The sequence below is a fragment of the Rhinolophus sinicus genome, chromosome 17 (assembly GCF_057876585.1).
Source record: "Rhinolophus sinicus isolate RSI-liver-muscle chromosome 17, RSI-T2T, whole genome shotgun sequence".
Taxonomy (NCBI): Eukaryota; Metazoa; Chordata; class Mammalia; order Chiroptera; family Rhinolophidae; genus Rhinolophus; species Rhinolophus sinicus.
Genome location: NC_142517.1, coordinates 208,842,353 through 208,861,960, shown reverse-complemented (window position 1 = coordinate 208,861,960; position 19,608 = coordinate 208,842,353). Strand labels below are relative to the sequence as shown.

General features: G+C 46.4%; 1 long non-coding RNA gene across 3 annotated transcripts in view; it reads left to right on the top strand.

The window, feature by feature from the left end:
* LOC109451501 (uncharacterized) overlaps positions 1–18,879 on the top strand; it is a 68,555-nt gene extending 49,676 nt beyond the window's left edge. The window contains exons 3-6 of one of the 3 annotated variants that reach the window (XR_016019796.1): positions 3,981–4,058; positions 6,050–6,129; positions 6,833–6,982; positions 9,617–18,879. This is a non-coding gene — a long non-coding RNA (uncharacterized LOC109451501). The remainder of the gene's footprint in view (positions 1–3,980; positions 4,059–6,049; positions 6,130–6,832; positions 6,983–9,616) is intronic. The other 2 variants (XR_012490387.2, XR_012490384.2) reach the window with 2 other exon arrangements.
* Positions 18,880–19,608: the final 729 nt, after the last annotated feature.

Genomic DNA, 19,608 nt, shown 5'->3' with positions numbered 1-19,608 from the left:
TTCAAACAAGATATGTCAGAATCCATGTTGATTCTTGATAATAAACAAGCAGGGACTACTGTTCATTAGATTTAACAAAGATAGAAAAAAATTAATAGCTTTATAAAGAAATAGTACGAAGAAAATCACTAGCCAAAGCAGCAAACGGCTTCACAAGAAACCAGAGCAAATGTTTTTCAGTGAAATGGAGTTCCGTAAGGAAGTGGAGTAAATGTTGTACGTTCTCTGCTGTGTGTTCCGTAAAACACGCAGGAGGAGGTTGCATCCGTGATCAGTGAGCAGACAGTCAGAGAGAAAGAAGTGATGTGTGGAGATGAAAAACTCAGTGGTGGAATTCTAAATCCTAAATGGAAGCAGCCAGGAACAGATTCAATGTCACAGAAAATTGGATCAGTTAAGTAGATGAGAGGCATGAGAAATTCCTCTTGTACCTGAAAGTGGACAAAGATATGACAAACAGGAGAAAGTGAAAGTGACAAGAGGAAAAGAAGGGACACAGACGACAGATCAAGGAGACCCCTTGTACATATCAAAAAGTATAGAACAAACGGAAAAGAAGCAGTAAACAAATGGAAACTTTCTTGAGCTTAAGAAAGAATTAGACCTTCGAATTGAAATAGTTCATTAAAAACAAGGCAAAATTAACTAAAAGAGCCCAATATTTAGCCTTAGCATAGTGACACGTTTATATTTCAGGCATAAAGAAAGGACTCATAAGAAACAAACAAAAGAAAAGCAACAGCAACAAAAACAAATGGGGTAACTCCAAAATAACTAAAAATCCCCGTTTCAAGCCTGGCTTCAGACTTCTCCACAGAATCCAAATCCAGAAAGCAATGGAGTAGTGTCCTTAGAATTTTGATGGAAAATGATTGTGACCCAGTTAAACCATCTGCAGAATAGAGGTCAGCACATTTGGCAAAAGACTGGCCAAATATTAGAAATATGGAGAAAAAGGGCTCTTTCCTTCTGTTTCTTCAGATGTGCAAATTTAAAAGCACCTCTTATCCGTAAAAATATGAGAAAAAAGCCTGATAAACACCAGACAAGAGAAAACGATGACAAAATGGAGAAAATAATGTTTATGTATGCGTTTCTGGCAGCAGAGAGAGAAGGCAATCATTTTCCTTTAAAACTCAGGGAAGCTCTCTTTCTTTCTAGACTCCCCAAACATGAGCTTGCCTGACTGTTGAAAGCAATGACAGCAGGTGACATCCTGTACAGAAACAGTCTCAGGAAGCACCCAATGCACCTCCCCTTTCCCAGGTTCCCTGGTGCTGAGGCCGGTCTGCACCTTTGCTGGGGGGAGTCTGGCCTGCCGATTCAGCAGCTGGGATGCTTAATTGGAGAGCCGCTGTCTCCTTGCCAGAGAAAGTGAAAGAATCCCACTGGGCTCACCTTATGATTCTGTCCCGCCACCCCAGAGCCACCCAGCCGTGCTCGCGTGCCCGCTCTGGGTACCTCTCTTCTACCCTCCGGGGGTGCAGCCTCCCCCTGAAAAGCTATTTGACTCAGTGTTACCCAAATACCCACGGTGGTTTCCAACCTTTTCATCTCCATTCATTTTCTTTCCACACCTGGAATCCCCTCCATCCTCTCAATTTGATGAGTCCCAATTCTCCCCAAGCTCCAGACACCGGCTGTGCTTTGCAGACGCACTGGGCGGGGCCACCACTCCAAGCAGTTGCCTCCCCAGGCTTCTCCTAAACACTGGTTATGAAACAAAGCAGTGCCTGGACATCTTTTCTAAGGGAAAAAGGCCTCAGCTTTTATTCTCAGACTCCTAATTAGCTTTTCGGTTGTCATCTGTATTTCTTTTCTAATTTCCCATGCAATTGACATGGATGTATTCTGAGCTGGTTTCCCGTGCTTTCAGTCCCACATCTGCCCTGAGGATGCTGGTCAATCCCTGTTTCCTCAGAGCTGGAAGGGGCAGTTCCTGAGGGTTTTGTCCTGCTACATTTTCAAGGTGATGCTGATCTTTCGGGGTGCCCAGGGACAGAGGCTCGCTGCCCTTGCCCTCACACACATGGTCTGTCCAGGCCACCTCTGAGCTGGTTCTCTGATTTTCCCAATACTGTTGGTTTTCCCCTGAGTGTAGGACCCTCCTCTGACCCCCCCACTCCTTTTCTGCACCCTCCCAGAGTGACTTCCTGCCGTGTTCTGTTCGTGGATCCAGTGTGAGCTCACCACACCCTAGGACTCAGTTCAGATCAGCCCACAGAGAGTCAGTCCCTCACTCCAGTGTGACTCTTTTTTCCTGCCCTGATTGTATCTTGAAATCCCCCTGCCTCATGGCCAGACCTCCTCAAGCTGTCCTATCACGATCACCAAGGCCCACCCAGCCGTCCTTTGAGCACTGGGTTTAGGTCATATCTGAAGATCACCCTTTGCCATTGTTTCATGGATGGTTCTTTTTCTCTCCATCTACTTAGTTGTCCAATTTCTAGGCCACATGCTATGTTATTCAGCAGGAAATTGACTTACTGCTTTGCTTGAGGTCACTGGTCCTGAGGGACTGCCCTATGGCCCTTACCCAGGGACACAGGCTGGCACAGAGCTGAATCTCTGTTCAAATCTAGACTCTACTAGCTGGAATGACCTTGGGCAAGACATGGACCTTCTCCGAGCCTCAGTTTTCCTCATCTGTAATAGGAAAATAATAATACCAACTTCTGGGGCTGCTGTGAGAATAAAACGAGATCAAAAGTATAAGAACACAGGAGATACTCTATGACTACCACTTCTCTTTCTTTCCCTGTCGTGTGCCAGGAGCCCACACCTGGCTATTCAGACAGGATCCAGGCATATCAACCTTCAGTTTAAACATAGTCAGATCAACTTTGATGTGAAGCTGTTTTATATTTGTAAAATACTGTTATTTGTAAGGCAGACATAATTACCTTAGTGTGTTTGGCAAATATTATTTTTGCATTTTCGGAGACATATCACTAATATAGATATGGGGAATCTAAAATGGAAAATTGCCTAGTGGAGAATTTTATGTAATCAGATTCAGAAAGCAAGCAAACTTGGCTCTGGCCTTTCATGCCATTTAAAATGGGACGCCATGAGGTTTATCTAGGGAATTGGCGTGGAAACATTTTGTAGTTAAGGAAGATACAGAAATTGGATATATTTAATGGGACGACACGTGGATGGTCGTTAAGAGGCAGGGGAGCAGAATGTTTTTGAAATATCATGGAGCTAAAATATGTGACCATCTCAATAAGACACAAACAGTGCAAATGAAGATGGATCTCTGTCCCTCAGCTCTCAGCAGAGTCAGAAGATGGTCAGTGTAAACTGGACATAAAAAGAACAGCTTCAGTCCAGACTCCAGCCGTCATTCCGTCATATCTGACTATTAGAAACGACTTTCAAACCACACAGATTGCTCTCAGAGTGCAGTCAGGCCACAGCTATCGACTTCACTCCTGTGGAGATGCTGTTGGCCTTGACGGGACAGCTCCAAAGAGGTTTCTAGTACAATCAGCCTCCTCTGTCTACCCCGGGAAGGAGGCCCTGCTGAGTGTAGTGTTTTTCCTGCCTTGCTTCCTTCCTTCCTTTTTTCCTCCCTCCCTCCCTCCCTCCCTCCCTCCCTCCCTCCCTCCCTCCCTCCTTCCTTCCTTCCTTCCTCTGTTTCTCTCTATGTTTCTCTTTCTTGCTCTCTTTCTTTCTGTCCCCACCCCTTTCTTTTTTGTTTTTAAAGAAGGCTAATAAAACTTGCAAAGGCAAAGTAACTGACATAAAATGGGGCAAATTCCTGTGGATTTGAGACAGAGCCTAAAAGGGGCATCCCTCACTGAGCTTAATTCCCTAATCTACCCAACTCCAAGATGGAGGTGAACGTCACAGTGCATTATTCCCGGACGCCACCTTTATGGGGCAGAGAAAACAGTGCTGTGGCAGCATCAAGGCCACGACACATCGTCAGCACTGCCAAGTGTCTTTTGTTGTTCTGGGCGCCTTTTCTACAGGATGATGGAACAAAGAATAAGAGCTGTCAAATGCCATCTCTGTGCCTGGGAACTGGCACACATCACGACCTTCCCCAGGTGAGTGTTTTAGTCTGAGCTTTTAATGAACTAAGAGAGGGACTTGCGTGAAATCCACTTAGAAGGAGGCCTAGGGTCACCAATCACAGTTTAGAATCCCTGAGTTGGTTCACCGAGCTGGGCAAAGTACTCATCAGGATGGCTAGTGTAGGCCACCCGAGAGCAGCAGTGACCCCACACTGTCCTCGTTACCTGATCTCGTGAGCTAACCCAGATCCTCCCACACAAATGTATTACATCCGAGGCCATAAAAGTTTAAAGGAAGAATTTCATAGAACCCTGAGTAATATCTTGGAAATTTTGTTTTCCTTTCTTTCGTGTAAAATGGCCAGGTTTTCTCTATTTACCAAACATTTCCTGTCAAAACAGATATTAGAGGGGCAAGTCTTATGTTTGCTATAACCCAGAAGAAGTTGATTGTGATTTATCAGCAATACATTGGTGGGACGTGGAGCGGGAGGGCTCTTTTCTGGTACCAGAGAAATATGAAAGTAGCAAAAAGTCACCAGGAAGAGATTTCGACTGTTTTAATCTCGCCAGTTGAGTCAGAAGTACAAGTGAGCACGGAGTCCATTATGCAAAGGCTTCAATTAAAGAGGACCATGAGCCATGTGTATCATGAACAACCTAAGAATGGTGGCAAGATGGGACACGCCACTGCAGCGGAGTCTGGGAACTGGACCACCCGGGAGTGGCACGACCACAGGCTGCTGCTGTTTCTGTAAAAACCCAGTGGGAAAACTTCTGTCAAAGTGGACACATCTGTCTGCAGAATAAATGCCCAGAGGAAAGGTGCCTTCCTGACTCAGGTGTGTCTGTTTTAACCCTTCCTGAGCCCTCAGGTAACCCATCTGAGAATCTGATGACCACTCTGAACCATTTCTCATGAGAACAACAACAACAAAAAACGTACACACGAAACATGCTGCAGATGATTTCAGTGGATTCACGGGTGGCCTCAAGTCCTCGCAAGACTCCCCTAAGCACGACTAACACTAGAATGATGACTAGTGTTGTCCCCACGTGACAAACAGGATAAAAGGATTTGGGGTATGTCCACATGAAGGGACAAATGGGCAAAAACCTGTGAAATACTTAAAACTATGACTGTAGTATGCAGAACACAAGGTGGATTACGTCTGTCTTGGTGTTGGTTGACTTGGCTTTTGGGGGGGCAGGAAGCAAAAAGGATGGGGCATCTGAACCATAACTGCCTTGACACATTGGGTAAGTTCTGTTATGTCTTGAATGGAGCGAAGTAGAAACTGAAGGCTATTCTCCTAGAAAGCACAATACCAACAATACAAACATGCAGAAATGAATTTCAGGTTAGGAAAAGAATTAGGTGCCATAAATTTGAATAAACCACAGGGGACTGACTGTTGGAACGCTCCACCGAGTTTATCAGGCAGTCAGTAATCTCTGTGGACACATCACAGGTTTTGAGCGCAGTGAGGTGGTTCGCTGGGCAGGTCACGTAGATGGTTTGCAGGATGTTAAGAAATGATTCGGCTCTGATCAATGTGTCTTTACAGAAAAGAGTTCAACTTGTGTCCCCTGGAAGCCATTTGTATCCTAATTGGAAAGATACAATTCATTGCAGCCCAGCCAATCTTATAAATGCTCTGCAGTTTACATTTATTATAAATCCCACAAGAGGTAAATTACCTCGGACTTGGCAACCTCTCCTAGGCGTGTGTCCCCACGTCATGATGAAGAGGCCCTGTTTAGCTTCAAAGGGTCTCGGGTGGATGACAAATGATGTGGTTCTTTTATTAATCAGGTAAATAGGAAAGACTATTTCTAATGGGTAGAATGTAGATTTGTGCAACTAAAAGGGAATGATTTGGTGATGGATTTCTGTTCTAAGTATGTCAAGCCCAGTAATTTCTTAAGGGACCAATAAAGAAGAAGAATATCCAGGAACTGCCATTGTTAATGCATTTTGGCCCAATTATAATAATAATTGTGTTATTTTTTTTTTGTATCAGATTGCTCATGTTTGAAACATAGTACAATTAGAAGCATTGGAGAAAAGGCATATTTCACATGGAATCATAGCCCTTTTTTGGTAAGTTTTTTCTACTAGACACCCATGGAATTCTCCTGTCCTTAACATGTTTAAATAATGAATATATAGTTACACAGTTAATTTGCTTAGACATTAACTCACTCTCTCTCTCTCTCTCTGTCTCTCTCAGAAAATCAGGAAAAATAAACACAGAAAACCAACAAAACTTCAGTTATGTCTCCATACCACAATAGAAATGTATTTTAATTAGAACAGAAATGAAAGCTAACATCGTTTTAAACCAGTCCTCTAAACTATGGTTGTTTCATCTGACTTTTCTGTGAAGTTTCTCCTCTCGTGTGTTTCCCAGGCTAATATTTCACATGAGGAAAAAAATACTTCTTTATTGACCATTCCAACCTCATTTTCAAATCTCATGAATCCTTTCAGAGACCCTCCATGCACACATACCAGAAAACATAAGATAGTCTTATTTTCTATCCCCTCTTTGTAACCCAAAAGATGGCATGTTATGCACACTGTTTATCTTGGTTTTTTTCTACTTAAAAAATATATCTTGGAGATGTTTCCATGTCACCTAGAGAGTTTTATCATTTTTATTTACAGCGGTGTACCTGTACTATTCCACAAAATGGATGTATCATTATAAAACCAGTCTCCTATTGGTGAATGTTCTGGTTGTTTCAATGTTTTACTATCACAAACAAAGCTGCAGTGTGTTATTTGACTTCTCTGTGGGCAGGTCTGTCAGATGAATTCCCCAAAGGGATGGATGGACAAAGGGACCAATTTACTATTTTGATAGGTTGTCAAATTACCATCACATAGAACTGTACAGACTCCCACTCCTGCCTGCTGTGTGTAACAGCCTTTGCTCCTCAAGAAACAACAGGTAACAACAACACATTGTTATTACACTTTTGAATTCCAGTGTAGTTTTAATTTGCTTTTCTCTTATTATGAGTGAGGTTCAGCGTATTTTCATTGCGTCAACAGCCCCTTTTCTTTTCCATGAAGTATCTGCCATATCTTTCATGTCTCTGTTTTCTTTTCTTTCTTTTTTTTTTTTTTTTGGTCTTATTCTCAATGCTTTCTAAGAGCTCTGTCTATACTAGGGAGCTTGGCCCTTTGCCTGTGATTTCAGTTGTCAATATCTGTTGATGGAATACATTTTCATTGCCTTTGATTCTAAAAATGGAAGTGATTATAGAAACTGGATGGACAAAATGCAGACTGCTGGTCGCTGATGTTTACCCACAGGCTCCATGCTAACCCTCAAAGCCTGTGTTAATTTCCTTGCTTCGTGCTTTCTCCAAAGTTCTCTTGCATTAACTTCTCTTTGACTAGAGTAAAATCGAGTGTTTGCTTATGAGTACTGGAGGATAAGAGCAAAGCAAAATAAAGGAGCGCTCTGGTCATCTGTTATGCCGTTTGGTGAGCGAGCCCCTGCAATGTGCCAAACATGCTGTTGTCTTTGCTTCCGCACGAGAAACCAACGACAGTGCAATACAGGGCATGTTTTAATTCCATCTGCGACCTCAGTTCCCCGTTGCCATGCAGGTAACGTCTTCACAAGTTTTAGGAATTAAGACATGGACGTCTTTTGCAGGGAGCATCCTTCTCTCAACAATAATACCTATTGACAGAGAGGTGCTTTTAAAAGAGGATTTACAAGGGCCCCTTGGAGCATGTCTCCTGGTCCTCTCTGTCACAGAGTAGGGGAGACCCAGGGCCCTTTCTAGTGGCTGGGAAACAGGCACTGCCCTTCACTCACATTCTCTTCAGTAGATTCTGGGCACATGAGATGGGTCTAGAAGTGCTTCCCAGACGGTCTCTGGGGACGTCTGAAGGCGTTGAGCTGGGTGATGACGGGGGCTGTGGTGTCCTCCCAGCTCCCAGCTGGCGGAAGCACCTGTTCCAGTGTCCACACCAGGATGACTTGGAGTATCTGTCAAAAATAATAGAGGCCTACAGATTCGCATGTTTCAGTCAGGGTTTAACAAATCTATATTTTTTAACAGGCTTCAGTTGCTTGTTTCTGAGTAAACCAATGTTCTAGACCGCCGTGCGCCACACGTGAATTCCTGACACTTGGTGGGGACCAGACTATATCCTAATTGGATTTGGATTTGAAGATCTCTCTCTCTCTCTCTCTCTCTCTCTCTCTCTCTCTCTCTCTCTCTGTCCCTCCCTCCCCCCAAGTCCTGGCTTCTATAATGGTCTTGCTTCCTTACCTCTTCTTACCTCTTCTTAGCTCTTATCTGTCTTTTCCTTAAGGTTGTGAGGTAGGACACGATCACAGAAGTGAGCTTTCTGAATAATTGCTTCTACTCTTGCGGGTATTTGGTTGAAACATCTTTTGTTGTTTTGTATCAAATAGTAGCTACTGTTTTTTTCTAGCACTCTGGCTGGAAACATGGCCATAATAGCCTCTCCCCTATCAAGATGTGGAGGGCTAGTTCTCCCCTCTATGAACTTGGGCTGTCCCCTGTCTCACTTGCAACCAAGAGAATGGGGCGGAAGCAACACTGTGTGACTTCCAAAGCTAGATCGGGAAAAGTCAGGCTGCTTCCTCCTTGTTCCCTTTGGATGCCCACTCTGGGGGAAGCCAGCCACCACGTGACAAGTCCAGGTACCCCAAGGCTGCCATGTGGGAGAGCCCACATGCACACGCCCTAGGGGATAGTCCCAGCTGTGTGCAGCCATTGCTGCAAAAATACCAGAAACAGCTGACCTCAATATTCAAACTCTGAATTTGTGATTTCTCCTGCTCACGAAAATTTATTTGTAACTCCAAGATGAATACTTGCACCATCCTTGTGTTCTTGCCCACATGGAGGTGAGCAGAGTGGCAGAAAAAGCTGAGTTGCCCGATAGGCATGTTCTCACCTGGAACCAGGTGATGCTCTGCCTCCTGGTTTCAGCTCAGACTGTAAACAAGTGTCCTTCTCATGATCCACTGACTGCCACGTTTCTCACATTGGTGTGCTTTTCGTTGGTGATTTCGCTGTTTAAAGTGGCCCCAAGCGTCGGGTGGAAGGGCTGTCTGGCGATCCTGAGTGCAGGAAGGCTGTGACATGCCTCATGGGGAAAGTATGTGTGTTAGAGGAGCTTCGTTCAGACTTGAGTTTTAGTGCTGTCGGCTGTGAGTTCATTGTTCATGGTCAACAATATAGTATAAAGAGAAAAAGGAAGAGGAAATTTGCCAATCTGTACATACGACCACTCTTGCATCGCGAGAGTAACATGTATAGTGTGTGATGAAGCTACGGGAAATATGGAAAGTGGCTAAATTTGTGGATTCATGGGTGATGACCGATTAAAGATAAGGTGGCGTAGACAGCACAGGGTGAGTCTGAAAACCAAAGAAAGCCATGGTCACGTTACTCAGGGGAAGGGGGGTGTCAAACCTTCTCAGCTTAGTATCTAGGATAAAGGATATGATACTGAATTATAATTCGTAATTGTATTTAATGTAATTAACTGTTTTGAAGGCACGTGTACTAAATAAGGTGTCTTTAAACAGAAGCTCACATCAAACAAGGAAGCTTACATGTTGATCGGTCAGCAGAAATATTGTGACCAGAGGCTTGCAAGGACCTTACCCTGGATTTCCCTTGGGAGGAATGGCTCAGTGTTCGCTCCCTGTGCCCGGGGCAGTTTTCTAGAACATAACTACTGTGAATAATGAGAATCCACTGTTCAGTGAAGCTGTCCCGCCCACCCCCGCCCGGAGACGTCAGCCGCCAACATGCCAAGCAGAGGCGTCCCCTGGCCACGCCCTGGCCGAAGTGCTGCTCATAGATCTGTGAGATGTGATGAAACGGGTGCTGTTGGAACCACCATATTTTCGGGTCGTTGGAGACACAGCAATGGGTCATCGGAACAGAACTAGGTACCAGCTGTGGTGACTTCGGCAGCTGTTTTCTCTTTCCTTTCTAACCATAATTTACAGATGAGGAAACCGAGATTTGCGTTTATCTCGCTCAAGGTCACACTGCTCGAAAGCGGTGGAATAATGCTTCAGACCCAGCCTGGACTTCATCCAAACTCATCCCTTCCTCCCTGTACCGCTTCTAATTCACTCATTTTATGTGGTAACGAATAGGCCTCTTCTAACCGTTTATGTCCTTCAAGTTGTGTGGCTATGGTAACGAAGGCAGAGTTTGCCCATTTCTACAGCCCACTTAGTGGAGAGGTTTAGCAGAACCTTTAGCTACATGGGGATTGCACAGACTGTTATCATGACGAATGGTGCGTACGTTAAGCAGAAAAAACCACCTGGAGATGAGGGTGTCCTGTCAGTTAGGAATTGTTCAGGCTTTAAAGGACAAGGCTGGCTTGAGGGAAAGCTCCTGAGGGCTGCGGGGAAAGACTCCGAGAGAATGAGAATGGGGGATTATTGTACAACCCGGCTGACTCATGTCAGTCTGGAGACTCACGTCCCCACTGTGTCAGGGAAGAGCTTGACCATCCACTTGTCTCCTGAGAGTGAGACTGAGCTACTCCAAAAGCATGTAAGGGGGGTGTCTGGTCCAGGAGGGATCCTGGAGTTTGGCCCCCAGAGGTCAAAGGGGAGGTTCATGGATGTGTAGTTGAATGTGTCCTGGAGTTCTAGTGGGGACCCCACTCAGTGTCATTGCTGCTAATGGGCAGGATAAAAAATAAAAGAGTAGGTTTGGGCATAAGGTGTGTTTGTCATTTTGATTCCAGGCAAACAAAGGGAAAAGGGAGGTAGACTGAACCGTAATGGATCATTGCTTTGTCCTAAGATTGGTAGGCTAGGTTGGCAAAGCTGGATGGTAGCCTTTACTGGGACAAGCATGTCCTAAGGGACAATGCAAGATGGTACACATCTTCCAGTTTCCTGGTGTTGATATGCCCCAGTGTCTTCAGCTTCTGGAGAAAGCCACTCAGTTATATGGCAGCACTTGCCCTCGTGTCACCCTCACCACCACACTATGAGGTAGGTCTTGCAGTTGGTAGAATAATGGTCCCAAAATATGCCCATGCCCTAATCCCCAGAATTTGTGACTATGTTACCTTATATGGCCATGGGGAATTAAGATTGCTAATCAATTTTTATCTTAAAACAGGAAGCTTATCCAAATGGGTCCAGTGTAATCACAAGGGTCCTTATAAACAGAAGCAATCGTCCTTATAAATGATCCTTATAAATGGCAGAAGTCAGTGATGCAATGTGAGAAAGACCTGACCAGCCATCAGAGGCTTTGAAGATGGAGGGAGGGGACAGAAGCCGAGGAATGTAAGCAGCTTCTGGAAGTTGGAAATGGTAAGGAAACGATTCTCCCCTGGAACCTCCTGAAGGAATGCGGCCCTGCTGGTACTTTGCTTTTAATCCCATGAGACCCATTTCAGACCCATTCTGGCCTCCAGAACTATAAGGTAACTTTGTTTGTACTAATCCACCGTATTTGTGCTAATTTGTTACAGGAGGAATAGGAAACAGATACAAGTTTTATTCCCCATACTTTAGAGGTGTCGAATTCAGGCTTAGAGAAAACAAAGTCACTTGCTCAAGTCAACAACATTCACAGGCAAAGGGGACAGCAGAAATCTGGTCCCAGGCCCGTGCCACCCTGCGTCCACACGTGCAGCTCCAGGGCGCTGCTTGTCCCCCGGACCTCACGTCATTTTCTTTGGAATTGTTGGATTTGGCAAGTGTTCAAGACATTGATGTGAAGGAGTGAGAGGGCCGCCTCAGCTGTGTGGAATGTGTCCTGACAGGGACACTGTGACATTGCCACCAGACCTAGTCAGGAATAACTCAATACAAATGCAAAATTTGAGGTTTGGGTGGGAAGCATCAAATGATAATATAATTAAACTCAACATTTTATGACATTGTCAGGACTGCATCTCCATCTGAGCTGGCTCTTCGTCCCGGAAAGTGCTGAGACAGAACTCAAACTTAGAAATATTCAGAAACTGCTGAGCCAACGGCATTAATATTGATGAGGTGTCAGAGCGTGCTGACAGGTTGGCGGGAGCAGCATGACGTCCCAGGTTTGGGCCGCTCTGCTCTCCGTCACTGCCCAGTCAACTGAAGGTTGCCCTGACTTTAACTTCTCCATCAATGCGTGTGCTGAGCTGTCGTTCCTGCTCCCCCAAAGGGCCCCCTCTCTTTATCGTGAGATTTTTCAAATGCAGCCCTAGGAACAGCCGAGAGGAATCACTGGGTCAGCCGAGAGGAACTGGCTGGGCTGTGCAGGGACCCCCGCCCCATCTCCAGTCACAGTGAGTCCTCGTTCACCTGGTGTGTGTGTGTGTTTCCTTCCGCTTGAGGTTCCATTTCAAAAAAGTGGTCTGGTGCTACAAAGAGCTTGAGACCTGACGATGTGAAGGTCTACCGTGGGGAAACGCAGTGGGAAACTTATTTAATCAGTAACTACTGACACGACGATATACCAGACACGATCCTGGTCGCTGGAGAGAGAGCCTTAAATAAATGAGACGATAACACCTGTCCTCCAAGACTTACAACCTTAGTGAGGTAAAACATGATGCCCCAAATTATCACTGGGGAATGTCTGGGCGTTCCTACATTCTGTGCTTTCTTGGCCCCCAAGACTGAAGTTAAAATGTAAGTAATGTCACATTTAAACACGTACTCTCTTGCACCTGACCATTATCTGATGGCATGCCCCCTCCCCCCAGGGACACTGGGAGTCTCTAGACGTCTCATTTGTATGTAAGAATGTGTGGCATTGGTCTTTCCTTGGGGACCCCGCTGGTTTCCCAGCCCTCACTGCTCTGCCAGTCCCTTCTGCTGACCCCTGCAGCCCTGTCTCAGGGAGGTCGTCCCCTCTGGAGCACAGCGGGGGCGGCTCTGGGGAGAAATGGGGATGAAATGCTCTTTTTTTCTGGTGCCCCCAAGTCTGGCTGGTTTGTGATGAGGACCCCTCCTTCTGTTTTGGCTCCAAGTCTTGTGTCCCCAGGATTTCGGCCGATGTCCATGAGCTAGATCAGGTCTCCTGGCCTGGGCACAGTCTGTTGTCCTCTGCTGACTAAGTCTTTGTTCTTGCCTGAAGTTACCTCACGGCTCTTTTGGGAAAATTCTCTCCCAAGAAGTTCCTCCATCAATCCCTTCTCAGAATGGGCTTCTTCTGGGTGGTCCCACCAGTTTTCCAGACAACCTATCCTGCCCCCATGCTGGCGGAAAATTTCACTTTTCCTCATTCTGTGCCTCTCTGTGTCCATCTTCTGCCCTCAAACTAATCAGGAACTCCTCTCCTTCTCAGACTGGCTGGGACGCAGGCCAACTGCGCTGCCCTCACATGGCCTCACTGATCCTGAATGACATTGTCATTATAACACAGTCATCACGAGGAACAATTTGGCAAGTCCCAGAGACTTAAATGTTGTAGAAAATGCCCCTAGACTTGCAGACCTTGGGGGGTGGGGGTGGGGCTTGCCTTTCATTCTTAGAACAGAAGGACTTTTTACCTGGGAAACAGACTAATTCCCGGCCTAACCCATTGGCCCAGTCTCCGCAAGGCTTTACTGAATTCAGAGACACAGCGTGGTGGCCAGAGTCCTTCTAGGTGTCCCTGAGCTTCTTGAAGAACAGTGGGGATCCCCTCATCTTGGTCACAGCTGTCCAGTTCCCTCGCCGGGTGATGCCACAGCACCCACACTCCCGTCCCCTCGCCTGTCCCAGGCCCGGCCTGCACGGTCCTCCCCTCCTGGACTGGATGGACGAGGGAAGGCGGGACGTTGGGAGTGCTTGCCTCTTAACGCATTTTGTCCCCACAGATCGCTCTTTTTCCTCTGGAGGGTGGAGCAGGTGCAAAGGTCCAGTGCCCCTCACTGTCTTTCTTTCCCTGAGGGCGCTTGTCTCTGCCTCTGCTGCTCTGAGAGGTGGAGAATGGAAGGGTCAAGGCTGTGACCGTAGTCTGGTGTCTCCTGGCGCTGGACTGACCTCACGACCCTCCTGCTCCTCGTCTTTCTTCCTTAGTGTTGGGGGTGGGGGGCCGGATGTTGCTGGCCCTTGCGGTATCTTAAAGATTTTTAACTACATTTGAAACAGTGCATTTCTTATGAAAACCGTTTCTTCTTTGTCCTGAGAAGTTGGACAGTTCCGTAATTCTGGGTCCCCAGGGGGCAGTCAGCTGGCCACTTCCTTCAGCCAGGCCTTGCTCCCTGCGGTTCACACGCCTGCTTGGGCCCCTACACTGGCTTTCCCTGTGCAGCCCCTGCAGGCTTCTGGGAGTTCAGGCTCTGCCTTTATTGTCATGGCTTTTGAATAGCCTGAGTTATTTGTAGAACTTACATTCATTTCCTCCAGGCCACACACGTTTTGACCCAAGTGAGAACTGTATGCCCAGAGACAAAGAAGAGGGAAGGACTCTATTTATCCCCACTGATGAAAAGGAGGAAAGGGCAAATGAAGGTCACCAATTGCCTACCTTCATTGTCTCACTCCCCACTGCTGGTTCAAGTCAGGGAGGGCGTCTCCGGATGGCGTCCTTCCTTGGCGGCTGTGCCCGGTGGTGCAGGTGACGGCATGGCCCCTCTCGGACCCGGGGCTGGCGGCCCTAGACAGCATTTTCTGTTGTCCAGAGAAAGGAAACCCTCTCCTGTTGTCACAAGAGTGCTGGCGTGGCACTAATGGACACAGTTGTGAAGTCAGGTGGTGAAGAGGGGCCTCCCCTCTTGCTGTGAGACCTGTAAGCAGACGACGGGCTGGGGGGATGACCGACACTGGTCTGGACATCAGGGGGCCAGGGCTGAACTCAGCTTTGACGGGGTCCCTGAGTGAGTTTGGCCTCAGTTTCCTGTGCTGTACAACGGGGAGAAGTTTCATCTGCTCCAGAGAAAGTGACTGTGGAGACAAAATGGTGTTTCTGTGATGACCCTGACAGCACATGTGGGAGAGACAGAAGCAGGGAGGAGGCAGAGCCAGCAGTGAGGGAGGTGGTGGTGGAGGAGGTAGGAAGCAAGAGGCAGGTACGGAACAGACAGGGGTGATGGCAGAAGTGGGGGGGCCATCCTGGGGACTCACCACAGCGAAGGGCAGGAATAAGTGCCTAGAATTTACATTCAATTCCAACTTTAAAAAAACCAGGCATTTTCTGGTTTTCGTGTATGTACTAATTACTCAGTCAATCCACACACGCTAAGCTTCTCCTCTGACCTGGGCGTTCTGCTAGGTGTTGGGCCACAGAATGACAAGGTTGGGTCCGAGCTAAAGGACCCAGCCTTGGTCCTTTATCTGTGTTCTTATGAGGGATACAGATAAGCCCCACAAGGGGTTGCCTGGAGGTCTGCGAGAGCTGGGGAGCCACGGCCCTTCCTCCCTCCTCATCTCTGGATAGCATTGGCTTTCACTGCTCTTGCCTGATAAAGGAGAAATCACTTGATCAGGTCCTGATTTGGCCATGGGACCACGCGCTGGGTCACTGTGCGAAAAGGGCCACCTCTTGCGTGCCTCGCTCTCTTTCCTGCCACCAGGCCCTGGCAGAGCCTGCCATCCTGGGTGGGACTAGCCAGGCATCTTCTTCCAGGCCTTGTAGCACCCACGGGGGCTGACCCAGACTGTCTGACCCTGCTGACCCCGTGTTTTTGTCATCTCTCTCTCCATCCCGTTGGACAACTGGCTGTGCTGGGCCCATGGTCTGTGTTTCAGTCTAATCCAGCCATTTCATTTTAGCTCTAATCTGCGAGGCCAGCAGGGGCATATCCCGAGCTTCCTCGTCTGTGACATGGGGTCACACCGGTGCCTGCTTCCTGGCGTGGGCGTCATGTGACGGTCAGGTAAAGCTTGCAGATGTGCAGGAAGTACTGAGAGAGTGTTGGGCCCCACTGGCCAGCTGTTAGTACAGTAACGTTGTTTCCTCTTTGGCCATTGCTTTTGAGTTTGGTCCCATCAGGAGGGAACCCCATGGAAAGCAGGTGGCAGCAGCCAGCAGGCTGGTGTTTCTCCAGACGCTGACCATAGCAACAGACCCAGCAATCCCCCGAGCAGGGAGTAGGGGTCTCTGTACTGAAGGTCCACCGTGAGCCTCCCCTGGCCTGGGAACTCTCATTAACAAGAGGCGTTTTAATGAAATGTGGAAGATGTCATTGGGAATCGGCCTGTTCGAACACTTAATTCTTATGGTGAATTCATGAGTTAGGAACACAGAGGATCCGGGAGGTCGCACCACCTCTCCCAATGTCACCACCCATTGTGAACCTCCCACCCCAGCAAAGCTCCCACTCCCCCAGGTTCCTGCCTCAGGAGGTAGGAGGCTGCCCACTCTTCTGCCTGTAAAATGCTGTTCTCCCTCTTTCTTTCAACAGGTAAAATATTTCTCTTTGGGGACAGAGGAAATGAAAACTTCCTGTATTTTGATGTTATGACTCTTTACCCTTTTGAAATACCAGGCTTTTTGCTATTTTTACTTTTAGCTAAAATATTGTGTAAAGGTCTCAAAATGTTATAGGACTCGGACCATCTTAGAGATGGTTTTGGGATCGATGCTGTAAGTAGAATCTGGGTCTCCCATCTGAACTAAACTTTAGTGCTTTTTTTTATCTCATCTCCATAGCTGCTTACATTCATATCTTCTCCCCTGCCCCACACCCTTTTCTTTTGGAGTTTTGATTTGAGAATAAGTGCCTCAGAATGTCAATGTCACAGCAATATATTATTGTTCACAAATACCCTCCCTCCTAAAAAAAATAAAAGTTCAGTGCTTTGGTTGCATATTTGTGCTCCTGAACCAAGGACATTTGAAAAATAATATGTTATACGCCAAAAAGATGCTCATCTATACTTATGTTTATAATCTCTGCAAATGTCAAAGCAAACTGTGCATATTAAATGTGTAGTTAAGGACGTATGGTTCTCCATCCACAGGACGTCATGCAGCCACTCCAAGGCGACGCAGTGGAACCACTCACCGCAGGTGAAGGGGGCAGAATGTGGGGAGCGCAGCCTTTGCCCCAAGCACTTACCGTTCTGCGTGATCTATGTTCACAGGCCCACCACCCATTAGACTGTGCCAGGCACCGTGCCAGGTGTTTCCTTGTGCCCTTTTCATTCATGCCAATGGCAAAGGTGAGCCAAGCATCATCACTTCTTAGATGGAGGTGTCTGAGCTGAAGGTCAACGTCAGGATGTGAGTATCTGGCAGGTTTGGGTTACAGGACACTGAGCCTTTTCCAGCTTGAGAGTCCATGATCCACTTATAACTCTGATGCATGAGTCCTACTGATCTTCTCTCCAGGGCAGGATTCCAGTCACCTCTTCCTGAACCCCTCTCTGCCCTTGTCACTGCAAAGCAGTGCTCAGTCCAGTGAAAGCACAGTATGTGTCTGCAGAGGTGCCATAGTTCATGGACTTTCCTTCTTTCTTTAATTATTTTGGGAAACTTACATAGGCAATGTACACACAATTCAGAAGATGTCAAAGGAGTAGAGAGTAAATGTTCGGCCCTCTCCACTGGCCCCGCCCCCCTCAGCCCTAGTTCCCTCCCTCGGGGGCCATCGCTGTAGCTCATTTCTTGTGTTGCCTTCTGGAGATAGTCCAGGCATATAAAGTACATTCCAAGCATGAATATCTCTACCCCACCCACTTTGTACATCTACAACTGTGCATATTTTTCAAACATTTCCCCTACTCTGATGTTTAATGCTACATCTTAGAGCTCATTTCGCGTCAGGGCATCTCAATCTGCTTCTTTCTTTTCTAAAAGACTGTTTAGGTTCCATTTTATGTGCCCTAATTAATTTGAATATTTATTTAAGGATATTTAGGTTGTTGGCAATTTTTCATAATGCAAACAATGCTACAATGAATATGTATGGGCATGCAATGGATTGTTTTAATACTTTGGTATTAGTACAATAAATTCCTGGAAATGAAATTGTCAAAGGATGCGATAATTTAAAAACTTGGCAGACCCTTCCAAACTGCTTCTCACAGAGGTTAACATAGTTTAATCCCCTCAGTGGTGTTTGAATTAGGCTCCAGACTGCTCACATTTTAGTTCAAGTACATAGTTGTGGGTTGTAAAGAACACAGATTAGTCCCAGTGGTACAGACCGGGGCCACTCACTTCCCTTCCACGAAGCTGTTTCCACGGCCCCAGAAAGGTAATACCACCTGTCCAAGCCACGCCATGGCTTTTGGTAATGACTAAGTTAGACAGCCTTTAGCGCCATGCCCTGTCAACTCCAGAATGTTCGGCACTGCGCATCACCAACTGTACGGTGAGCTCCGTGGGTGTGCCTGCCCAGGGCTTGTAGGAGGTTTTGTCTTCTCACTCCCTTGCTCTGCGGGGTGATGAACACCCTGAGTGTCCTCAGAAGCAGGTGAGGGGGATGAGTAAGTGGCATCACCTCTGAAAGGATCTGTAGACAGTCTCCGTTGGTCTGCTCTCCCCCTCGGAATGCAGGCTGGAAAAGGGCCGACAACGCTCAGAGCTGCAAGATGGACAGCACAGGGAGATACACATCGTCACATCTTCGGAGAACCACTTTGCCGTCAGAGGACCGCCACAGGAGCTGGGAACCATCAATTTCAAATTTTCATGTACCTTTTGAGGAGAAGGACAAGTTGAATTCTAATTAAATCATTACACTCAGAACGAAATGATTTGATGAGTGAGTTCTGCCTGCTTTCTTGCAGATTCCATCTTATCCTTATAAAGATAGCTTCTATAGTAAATAGAAACTATAATAAATAACATTGTTTTAAATAAAAAAAAAGAGTCATTGACTGAAGTCAGGATTTTTGTATCTTAATTTTTTAAATAATAAAATAATACACTGTGACTGTCCTTATTGAGTAAAAAAAATAAAGTAATAAAATAATACATAATTATTATGAAAACTTCGATCAGTGCAGGAGTATATAAAGTGTGAAATTCTCCAGTTCTTTGTCCTGATCCCAGCCCAGCTACCTCCATGCATAGACAGGGCACAGTTAGATATTTATGCTTTGGGAGGCTTTTTTCTGTGCATATTAAAAATTATGTGTGTACACATTATATATTACTATACATAAATAAGCATTTTACATGTATACGAGGTCTAACTATCAAGTTCACAAACTTGTTGCAATGATGTTGCTAACCTTTAGTGATGTCAGAGGGTTTATTCATTATGAATTTGTACCAACTGGACAAACAGTGAACCAAGTTGACTATTTGGACGTGCTGAAAAGGCTGCGTGAAAAAGTTAGATGACCTGAACTTTTCGCCAACAATTCATGGCTCTTGCATCACGACAATGCACCAACTCACACGGCACTGTCTGTGAGGGAGTTTTTAGCCAGGAAACAAAAAACTGTATTGGAACACCCTCCCCACTCACCTGATCTGGCTCCCAATGATGTCCTTCTTTACCCGAAGATAAAGGGAATACTGAAAGGAACACATTTTGATGACATTCACGACATCAAGGGTAATACGACGACAGCTCTGATGGCTATTTCAGAAAAAGAGTTACAAAATGGCTTTGAAGGGTGGACTAGGCGATGGCGTTGGTGCATAGCTTCCCAAGGGGAGT